Source organism: the organism of the source record quoted next, unplaced genomic scaffold (genome assembly GCF_019419815.1).
Source record: "Pyrus x bretschneideri cultivar Hongxiangsu unplaced genomic scaffold, Pyrus_bretschneideri_v1 Contig4, whole genome shotgun sequence".
NCBI classification, from domain to species: domain Eukaryota; kingdom Viridiplantae; phylum Streptophyta; class Magnoliopsida; order Rosales; family Rosaceae; genus Pyrus; species Pyrus x bretschneideri.
Window position 1 is genome coordinate 9,944,296 of NW_025999723.1, and position 12,036 is coordinate 9,956,331.

Genomic DNA, 12,036 nt, shown 5'->3' on the forward strand with positions numbered 1-12,036 from the left:
AGCCGCTAGAGCAAAGCCAAATGAGTTAATGAGTTAATGAGGACTGCATGATTCAATTTGAGTGGTCTAGATTTCTTGGCCCTTGGTTTTGGATAGAGAAATCCGATGAGGATCTAAACTCCTTTGCACAAGTACAAGTCTACAGTTGTGCACAAATCAAGCTGAAGAATAAGAAAAACAACTTTATGTTGTTGGCATTTGCAGAATGTCGAAGAAACCAACCCAAGTTATATATATGGATCACATGGACATGGTGTGTAGACGTCCTACTTTAGGGTTGCAACAAAATATCTTTCAATTATTTAGAAAAGAAAAACGAGCAAATGAATAAAGTCCAAGAGTTGGGACTACCCAAAAACAAAACTTCCCTAGATTAACTCTACATTTAAAATTAGAAGCTCTAAGCCGCACAACCTAATATATATATATATATATATATATATATATATATATATTTATTTATATATATCATGTACGTTGACTGTCACATCCCGCCCCGGGCAGGACCAGTTCCCGGACCCGACTCCACCGTAACACGATATTGTCCGCTTTGGGCCCGTAGCACACCCTCACGGTTTTGTTTTTGAGAACTCACACAAGAACTTCTCGATGGGTCACCCATCCTGGGAATGCTCTCGCGCGCTACTCGCTTAACTTCAGAGTTCCCATGGAAACCGAAGCCATTAAGCTCCCAAAAGGCCTCATGCTAGGTAGAGATGGGAATATACATATAAGGATCACTCCCCTGGGCGATGTGGGATGTCACAATCCACCTCCCTTAGGGGCCAGACATCCTCGTCGGCACACACGCGACCAGGGTTAGGCTCTGATACCAAATTGTCACATCCCGGCCCGGGGTGGATCACTTCCCGGGCCCGCTCCACCACCGTAGCACGATATTGTCCAGTTTGGGCTCCCATCACACCTCACGGTTTTGTTTCTGGGAACTCACACGAGAACTTCCCAATGGGTCACCCATCCTGGGATTGCTCTAGCCCCCTTCTCGCTTAACTTCGGAGTTCCCATGAAACCCGAAGCCAGTGAGCTCCCAAAAGGCCTCGTACTAGGTAGAGATGAGAATATACATATAAAGATCACTCCCCTGGGCGATGTGGGATGTCACATTGACCTTCTAAATATGTAAAATTGTTGAGTTTCGCATACTATACATAATTACATACCTGTTTCTGCAGACAAACATATAATAGTACCTTATAAACTTGTCATGTGAAAATAAATTCAAGTGGTTAAGAACGTTTATCTTTACACCAAGGGTTCAACATTCGATATTTTGTTACTAAATTGATGAGAAGAGAAAAAGAGTAGCCTATTTTACCTAAGATGTGCCTTAGTAGCTAAAGAGGGGTCATAAGATATATCCTGTGTTTAAATTTTGTCAAACACATCAAAGAAATTACTTTCATTTAGATTATAGTCCTTTTTTATTTGAGGTACCAAAAGACGATTTTAGGATTTTGGTTATTTACTTCGGGCTCGGATGGAATCCCTTTGAATTATAACGGATTGATGCACATATGTTTCGTTAGATCTCTAAAATTAGATTGAATGAATAATCTTTAAATTCAAAGTATATTACAGATAGTCAAGGTGAAAAAAAAAAATAGACATATATAAAAGAAATTTCTCATTAATTATTTCATTTATGCAGAAGAAGAGAGATTAGAATAGATAAGTTAATTTTCTTTATAAGTAATGGATTATGCAATGAAGGATTCACCTCTTTTCCTCTCAGATATTTCACACACTTTCATGGAGTTGAACCAAAATTTTTATAATTTAATAAATGAGGACGAACCCTCGGTTCCACCTCTAGTATTGCCAGCTTGCTAGCCACCAGTTTATGACCATTAGAAATATTGAAAAATAAAAGTTTAAAATGTTATGCACACAACCCCTTGGTTTATCGAACAAAACAAGCCATTTGTCAAATTACCAAAACAATGACCTATTGGATGGATTCGTGCTACTGCTTTTTTTATACAAATTTTGACACATGTTTTTTTTGAGACTCACTTCATAATGTATTTCAACGATTCGTACCGTTTATCATTTAGGTTTTCCTTAATGATCATGTCTATTAAAAATTACTCAAATCTAAAACCATATGACGACCGTTGGATTAATGATTTAGAAATTCTTTTGTAGAACTATATTTGTCTAATCCTTCACTACAAATGAATGTCTCAATGATTTGAATTTGTCTAATTTTTTATAATGATGATTTATGAATGACGTTCCAAAAGGTAGACAGTTTCGATAGTTAAAATACATTACAGAGTAAGCCTCACAAAAGCGTGTGTAAAAAATTATTGAAAAAATGTGGTGTTACGGAGCTATCCCTTATATATATATTACAAAAATAGATTCATATAAAATCTAGCTACCTCAGATAGCTACACTTTGTGTAATCTTGATGCGTAACCATTCTCCTTTATATTTATTCTCTTTAACAAATAACAACTTTGATAGAAAGGCACGTCGGATCTTTAGCTCAATCAGACTCTTTTGTTTGTTATTGTTTGACATTGCAAAATCCAAAATCCTCCTCCTCGGAACCTCACTCCATTTATCCACCAGATTCATGGGACTCTTGCCCTCCAACCTATAACTTAACTTCCACACCTCTCAATCTTCTTCTCTTGTTCTTCTTCATCACCAATAACACCAAGGTATGTTTCTTTGTGCTTTGTTGTTTTGTTTTACGAAACTTGTACATAAGTATAAGAGAAATGTTCTCTTGTCAAACTATCTATTCAGTACCGTAAAATGCATGATATAGGAGAAATGTTCTCTTATCACAATGTTTGGCTGCATAACATGGCAAGAGAACTTCACTTTACTCTACAAATTATGAATCTGATACTTAATTGATCTTTTCCTTTTACGTTTCCTTCACCAATTTGGCTTCAGGGGTGTAGCCATGAATTTACTTTTTAATCGTGGTTTGATGGGATCAAAATCAAACAAGGAAGACAAAGATGCAATAAGTTACTTGGAGGAACCAAGAATTGTGGAGCTGAGAACAGCTTGCTTTTGGTCAGTTCTGGTGAGTGTGGCAGGAGCACTCATGTTAGGGTGGTGGGAGTACCAGTATCATCCTGCAAATAGGCAGCTGTGGATGGTGCCCTTGGGTCTCATCCTATTTGCTACCCCGGCCATCGTTTGGTTCTCAGTTGTGGCCTCCGATCTCTGTAACCGGAACGACGATCATGTCACGAGAGTGAGTCAACCGCTTCACCCGCTCAATGGCTCGGTGGTTCCGGCCAAAAAAGATGAGCAATGGGGTAACCATGTGGCTCATGTATAGTTTTTAAAATATATAATGCCTACCTACAATTTGTTAACATGCGTGGAGTTTTTTAACAAGAGATTTATAAGAGCCATGTAGATTCCACGTATTTGATTGAGATTCATATATTATGTTAAGGAACCTGGAACTATGACTTGATTAAGAATCACATTATTAGTATGATTTAGTTTTGGTACAGTTGCTGTGGTAAGTTTACGAACCACTTCACTTTTAGTTTTCATTTATTTAACAAAAAAATATTTAAAATAGTTATCGAACCAATCTTAAATTTTTTTTTTTTTCCCTAGAAACAATTTAACAGCATTTGTAATCAATTTAAAAATCAGAAACAAGGATATTGGGTGGGATAAGTCTCAGGTTTGTGCTGTTATAATTTCATCATGGATTCATTGTTAAATAATTAAAAGGTTAGAGAGCTGTTTGAATCAAGTTTATGTTATAAACTATAATATGTAGAGGTTAAGATGTTGCCTTCCCTGCTATAGCACGGTTCCAAATAATATTAATACTCACCAATATAAAATGTTCCCGGGAATCTTCTCTTTCGTTACATGTAACCACTCGCAAAACAACACGTATGAGGTAAACTTAAATATTGTATCTCTGTCCCCTTGTAAGAGCATTTCCAAGACTTAAAAGGAATCTTTGTGTCCCTAAAGGAATATTGTCTACAATGGAAGAGTCCTTATAGTAGAATCCCTAAATTTGAGGTTTTACAATTTTATGTGATATTTTTATTAGGTGCACATTTTTTGTTTATGTTAACATTACATTCTCATAAAATATTTTTGTGAACTTTTTAATCAAAATAAAATTGAAATTCTGACACTAATTTTTAACTAGAATGAGTGAATTGAGTACGAATGAACTGAGAATAGGAGATGAAGTTGTGGTAAGTTTTGGTTATATAATTTGGTATTTATAGGAATGATGAGATAACAAATGAAAGAGCAACCCAAATTGAAAATATTAATATTTCAACAGGGGCATTGTGAAAAGAGAAAACAAAAGAACTTGAAAACTGACACACCCTGACCCAGAAAGTCCACTTGGACCCTGAATCGAGCTGTTCTGGCCGACATCTGGAAGGTGACGAAGCCATAAAATGTGATAGTGTAAAAAATGTGAATAAATTTGAATATAAAAGTGTCTAAATACCAGAGTGCGCTACGAGTGGGAACGAACCCATTTCACACGTGATGTCAGAGCATAAGTAAGGTACAGTAGTGTGGGTAAGAATCATACCCTTAAAAGTAGCTACCAATACTAAGATTAGCTATATATCCTCGTCGATACGAACTCAGCAGTTAAAACCTGAAGGGGTACAAAACAGAAAGTGTGAGTAAGCAGTAAAACCAAGCTTCCCAAAACTATTACCTTTCTAGCAGTAATAACCCCTCACTGTAATTCTCTTATCGTTTTCTATAGGACAGTACAACATATATACATATATCCAAACCATACTCAGAAATGACCAAAACCACGCTTTGCCATCAACTCCACCATACATTAATAAGTAGGCCAAATGAACTTAATCAATACAAAGTGATATATCAGTGAGAGTCATCTAACATGACATGTACAACTTATCCATATCTCATCAATCATGGCTAGCATATAAGTCAGAGTCACCTATAGTGACCTGTACTACTTATCTATATCTCATCAATCATGGCTAGCATATAAGTCGGAGTCACCTATAGTGACCTGTGCGACTTATCCATATTTCATCAATCATGGCTAGCCAATAGCTCAATAAGTATACCTGCACACGAGTCGGAACCACCTAAAGTGGTCTGTACGACAGGACTGGGTGTAAATAAATACGCTCAAGTGCTACGATCACGTGAAGACTGTGCGAATAATCGCGGGTCACCTACGAGTCGGAACCACCTAAAGTGGTCTGTACGACAGGACTGTGCACCTACCTTGGATCCAAGGTGAGCGTAAGGTGCGGGAGGTGAACATCACGTGAAGGACTGTGCCCTGGCCACGGGCGGGAGCACTAACACCGGGGTGCAGGTTTATGAGCTCTCAATGCATCTCAATATAACATGTGCAATTCATGGCAACCAGTACGACAGTATCGAAGTTGCCTAACACATAACTGTAGTCGTGCTATAACGCAATCGATTCAACTAATACCATAAACTCACCTGAACTTACCTGGGTGTCCTGCGTTCACCTTTGCACTTGAAAGCATTCCCAATAATTATATGCAAGTAATATACATATGGATATACCATGATGCAATCTAATACTCAACCATGTCGTAGCATTTTCAATTATAAACAATACGGTGTGAAGTGTACAATCAATAACGCCCTACTCCCGAACTACTTAATTTCAGGGATAATTATCCATGACAACCCAATTAACACTAATTTAACTAACTAATTCACAAAACTAAAATTTGTCTTTACCAATTTCCTTCGCATTACTCAATTTCCCAAGCAAGGCTTTTGTCTCAAATATTTTATGGCTGCATCTAACGTCTCGTTAGACTGCCTACGTACCCTAAACAGGGATCAAGCCATTCGTAGTTCATATAGGTACTTCAAGCATTCACAATAATTATATGAAGGTAATATACCTAATCAATTTAAAAGTGTCGATAGAACTCTCAATAATATGTACGATAAAAAGGAAAAGGTCCACTCACCTGGAGTCCACGCTATGATTCTCTAGCGCACGCATCGAGGGGTCCTGAATGATTGGTCCCTGTGACCAATTATCAAATCACATCTCAGAACTCTTATCCGTAGAATACGAAATTCACATAAAACACAACCTCAACGACATTCTAAAATAGTTTGAGACCCATTGACCACAAGTCAACAGTCGATCAAAGATCGACGGTAGGGTTTACAACCCTGTATAAGTTGACCCGGAAGATCCGCATATCAGATTTCCAATCCGCAACTCCCAACGATCCACAATATGTTTCTAGAATAACATGTTAAAATTTCATTACGATCCAACGGTCAAATCTCTGCCAATTGCCTAAAACAAGTGGCCGTGAACATTTATTTTACTAACTTACAAATCCAATTCAGGAAGATCCGTAAGTCGGATTCCCGATCCATAAATTCCTATGATCTTTAAATATTACGTATTATAATGTATCCAATTTTGATGACGATCCAACGGTCGGATTATCGATTTACATTTTTATCAAGTAACGTATCGTAACGAATTTAGGTTCCAACGATCAACATATGTCATTCAAATGACAAAACTGAATTCAAGACATTCGACATAGCCTAAAAATAGCATTGGAGGCCCACTGGCCACGCGCCGCCACGGGTGGCGGTCGGCCACCCCGACTCGCTGGAAAATCCAACTATTTCAAAAAATTCTCAAACTTCCCAAAAATGAAGATCTCAGTGAGTGGAGTAACTTTCATACCTGCCACGAAGTCTAAAAGTGGACGGAAGATGGTCAATTTTGCCCACAAAGCCGGCGGATGCCTAAAACTTCCCGACGTCGATTCGTCGTCTACGGTGGTCCAACGGGGTCAAGGTTGGTTAGGTTTTGCTCCTGGGATGATGGGCTACAAAGACCAAGTGGTGGCATCGGCCATCACTTTGCCGATTTGCCGGAAAATAAAAAAGAGTGGCCGGTGCACCGTTGATTTTCGTCGTGGTCTCAAACCGCCACATACCATGGTTAATCAAGGTGGTTCTTGGGTGGGTTTTGTAGAGGGGAATGAGAGCTTCAATATGGTGGTGGTGGCGTCGAAAAACTCCACCGGAGTTGGCCGGAATCGACCTTGGAAAATAGGTGGTCGCAAGTGGAAAAACCCACGGGAAAGCTGTTCAGTTTTTTTTTTTTTTTCCTCTTCTTTCTATTTCTGATTGGGCTTCACCTTGAATAACCAATTTCTGATTGGGGATTTAATTTAATTAACACTAAACATTGAATAACCAATTTCGAACGTCCGTAATTATACCGTTATAATCCGGACTCGCAAACGGCTTTCGCCTATACGTTCGTACTAACGAGTACTACGAGGATATGCTAAAAGAATAAGTCCCACATATCTCAAGTCGATGGTCAACGGAAGTCAAAGTCCTTACCTCTAAGGCAATTTCGTAAATTCACGCTTTTAAAATAAAATAAAAACGTAAAATTTGGAACGGGTTGTCACAAAAACCAACATGAGAGAGTAAACAAAATTGAAATGGTTATTTAATTGGAACTGTTAATCTTTCAATGGTAAAAAAAAATTTAAAAGCAAAAATCAATTTGGACCCTCCATTTTAAACAATTGAAAAGAAAGAAAAACAAAAAAACAAAAAAAGTAAGGCCATGTGATTGGGACTCACGCCTGCTTCTCTACTTAAATTGTCCTACTGGGTCCATCATTTCAGTTCCTTTAGTCCCTATATGTGGGTACATACACCAATATCCGGTGAGTCTCTATACTTTAGGAACTCACTTTCCGATCCATTGGAGATTCATTTTGTCCCTATATTTGTTTTATACTCATTTTATACGGTGGTTGTCCCTATATAGGGACTCTACCGGAGATACTCTAAGAGTTGGGACTAAGTACTCATGTTACCAGAAACTTGTTTGCTTTGTTTTTAGTTACCCTTTTTGGAACTCAATTTTAATTCTCTTTACTCCCTATAATTCAAAAGTCACCGTCTTACTCCTTGGAGTTCATAGTTCACACCACTTTGCCTCCTAAAACTTGATTTTGATTCCATTTTGTCCTCTGAAACTTAAAAGTTGTCTCTATAAAATTCAAAATTCGCTCCACATTGTTTTAGATCTATTAATTTCTTATGTAAGTTTGATTTAGGTGCACCAAGCTAATCAAATTTTTATATCACCACATAATCTAGATTTATAATCAAATTTGTTGCATATGTGGCACAGTTTACTGTGTGTTAGGTCCCACATATATTTCAGGAGTCGATCTATAAGTTTCAAGGAGGAGAGAGAGTCCACAAGTCAAATGGAAAGAATTTTGTGTTTAAATGAATAAAGTGGTGACTTTTGAGTAAGGCAAAGTGAAATCAAAATGAAATTCCAAGGGTGTAGCTAAAAATCAGCCAATTGTTTTTTATGAAGATTAACCGGTAAAATTGAAAGAGAGAAGAGAGGGAGGAAGTTAATACTTCCCTTAACTATTGATGCACACATACGCCTTGATTTATGATCAGAAAATATTTGGTGATAACATAAACCAAGTTTTCAGCCAACTGGGCATCCAAATTATCACCCCAAGTGCACATGAACATCCCATGCACTGTGAATGAGTTACTGGAAATCACAACTTCCAGCAACGAATAGTTCGACGAAGTAGAGCAAACTTAGCTACACATCAACATAGATTTATGAAGATTTCAGTATAATATCTTTGACGCAACTACTTCAGCACGGCTTCTTTCCGGTAGCCAAGAGATTGGGTACACTGTACACATGGTTTGGACGAGGGACAAAAAATGGAGCAGAAAAACTATCTGTATAACAATTGATGCGTTGCTAACTAAGTTTACCTGTTAGGTCTGAAGCCAACGTATAAAATTAAAAAACAAAAACCACGACTCAAATTTGGATCCTCTCCTAACTAAAAGAGTAAATTTGACTAAATTGGCCACGGGGTAACACATCTTTTTAGACCCAATGCGACCAGTACGTATGAGTCTGTAAAAATATTTAAACGGCTGGTGGGAGGTAAAAGTATGGGAGTTCACCAAGCATCAAGCATCAGTATCTAAAAGTGTTGGAAATTCCAGTCCCCGAAGAGCAGGTACGTTGTCTAAATCCTCTTTTGAGAACAGTGGTAACAGCCACAGTGCCTTGTTCGTGCCGAAAACCTACAGGATGGGGAAAAGAGTTAAAAATCATCAAATGTCTGATGGAAGAAGGGCTTACATAGAGAGAGAGAGAGAGAGAGAGAGTATCAGCTGCTCAAATTTCTTCTTCCTGCCCAAGTCATACTTCCATCTGATTGCTCCTCTCTTTTCATGAACCTCAAACATTGTTTCAAATAGTTGCATATGATTAAGACATGATAAATATGTGGCGTTATAAAATTCCTCATAGATTCAGATTACTTTGAAAATTTGGATCATTTTAGGCAACTATAGCAAATTCTTATTTTGCAATGCATGTAAAAAGAATTCATAAAATTAATACAGAAACTCAAGCAGAAGGTAATAACCAAATGAACAAAACTTCATTAGGTAACTCAAGTCTCAAATGGTAAGTGCAAACTGCAAAAATATTCATAAATCTCAAAATTGGTAGAAAGAAAGTAGCAGTTGAGTGTATCACCTCAACTGTAGGGGTGTTGCTAGACAGAAGGGACGCATGCATAACCACAAAACAAAGAAGACTCAGTGCAAAGGCTAAATCAAGCACTGCAACATGGTAAACAATCTGTAAGAAACAAGTAAACAATGAAAGCAGAACCAATGATTTACTCGGTGGAATATTACCAAAAGCCAAAAAAACGATTGCAAGATGGCCAGGAGATTTGGAATGATCCATGGCTTCAGAGAAAAAATCGATAAAATTTGGCAGCAAAACTAAGGTATCCATCGTCGTTTCCAGAAATGTATAAAGCTTTCAAGGCACAAACAGAAACTGGAAAGAGTGAGCAAAAACAAGGGGAGAGTAAAATAGCCAATTATCCCCACTTTTAATTTATTTGCACACTGGAAGGTATTATTTCATAATCAATTGTCATTTCCCATATCTCTATACCACCCCCACTTCCCCCAACGCGCACACACATCAAAGAAAACTCAAACATCTCCAGTTCCCAGCCCTAGATTCTGTGGGACTGGCGCCTTTGAACAAAAAATTTGGTGGGGGCAAAGTTCTTATTTCGTGACTGCAAGTAAATTAATAAGAAAAGGAATATGGCATTACCAAGAAAAGAAGAAAAAACTTGTAGTTGCGTGCACCAACACAATTCACCACCCAAACACAATGGTGATCCATCTTAAGTACACATCTTTGACCTACAGAGCATATAAGAAAACCAAATTATTTTCTTTATCACTTAATAGACAATTTCACTGATCGCTGAATGTAAACAATATATATATCGTCAACGTTAGCATAAAGTTGCTTACAGACAGAGCAATGATGGCATCGTGGTGGCTTGCCATTTTGGCATCGACTACAATACCGTACTTGTGGTAGTCTTTCTCCTCCACCTGAAGATTGTGTTGAAGTGAAAGCCTCAGGGTTCGATATTTTCTGACAAAGTCAGAGAACTACCAGCCTCCATTAGAGGTTTCCAATTTTCTGGAACAGAAGCAGGATCTTTAAAGACTATCATAAAGTAACTCCACAATAACATTACAAGCTGCAACAATGTATTTTCTTTCAAATTAATATTTCTACTCACTTCTGCTTTCCAGAAGTCATAAACAAATAACATTATTTAACAATGTATTTTCTCTTTACAGTTTGCTTTAACAAGGCTGAAAAAATTCTACATGACAAGAAATCAACATTCACTCTAATATTTTTTAATGGCAAAACTCCCACGGGTTCTCGATATAAGTATCAAATGTACCTCTCTATTTACTAAGTTTTTGAGAAGAGTTGTAAACCAGCTAGCAAAACTGAACCCGATATTTGATTTGTCTCCCCAAATTTCGGGTCTCATTTCAAATTAAAATCTTATTAGCTCGTCAGACATTCGAGACCAACTTCGTTCAAGCTCATCCATTAATCTAAATTAGTAAATTGTACAAACTAATCTAAATTGTGCCCATTGCAGCAGCTATCAGTCTAATTAATGTACCTAAACGCTATCTAACCGTATCAATCAACTGGAATTAACACACAACCCACAAAACAAAAAACAAATCCTTTTTGCAAAATAAAAAGTGAGTTATTTATAATTTCTAATTTTCCAAATACCCTTTAATTAAAATTAAATACAACAGAAAAAAAAAAAAAGAAAAAAAAAGGAGAAAACTTGAAGCATCCATGACTGAACAAGTTGAGAATTACCAGAATATGGAACATTACGATGCTGAAGAAAGCTAGAAACGAGTGGACCCCGCCGTGGAGCAGCTTGGGTGCCCAAGTGACGACGACGACGGTATAGTAGGAGACGGAGATGATGGCAGCAACGAGGAGGATCATGAAGTAGCCGATGACTTTGAGGCCGGAGCAGAGCCTGAAGAGGTTTATCTTCATTCAGGGATTGGGATTCGGAACGGCCGAGATATGCCGATTGGGAACTGGGGGAGGGTGATTGGCCGCCTGGTTCGCGGTGGGAAGAGGCGTTTCCAGATGTCAGGAGCCAGGATTAAGGTGTTCCGGAGTAGGATTGGAGTGTTCCGGGATTTGGAGTTGGAAGTGAGGACGGACTTCGCTGAGTGAAAAGTCGACTTCTCCTCTGACTTTTACTCCAACAGTAGTAACTGATCCTTCGGTACTTTTAGAAGGCTTATTTGTTATCGTTGAATAAAATTTCATTTGAACGGTTTGATAGGTTTGTTCAAGAGAATCCTTACCTTTTACTTTACTCAGACGAGGATTCTGATCATTTGGTACTTTGGGCGTGCCGGAGGATCTATCATTTCAGTTCCCTCTTTCTCTCTCTCCTTTTTCTCAGACAAACAAATCATTTCTTTATACTTTTGAACAAAAAATTAATTAATTTCTTTATACTAAAATATTTTCACAGTCAGATAGCAGAAAAGCCCAGAGTTTCCTTTTAA

The 12,036-nt window shown here is 37.8% G+C and overlaps 1 pseudogene; it reads right to left on the reverse strand.

The window, feature by feature from the left end:
- Window positions 1-8,645: 8,645 nt before the first annotated feature.
- On the reverse strand, window positions 8,646-11,920 carry LOC125468862 (annotated as a pseudogene).
- Between the last annotated feature and the right edge of the window lie 116 nt (window positions 11,921-12,036).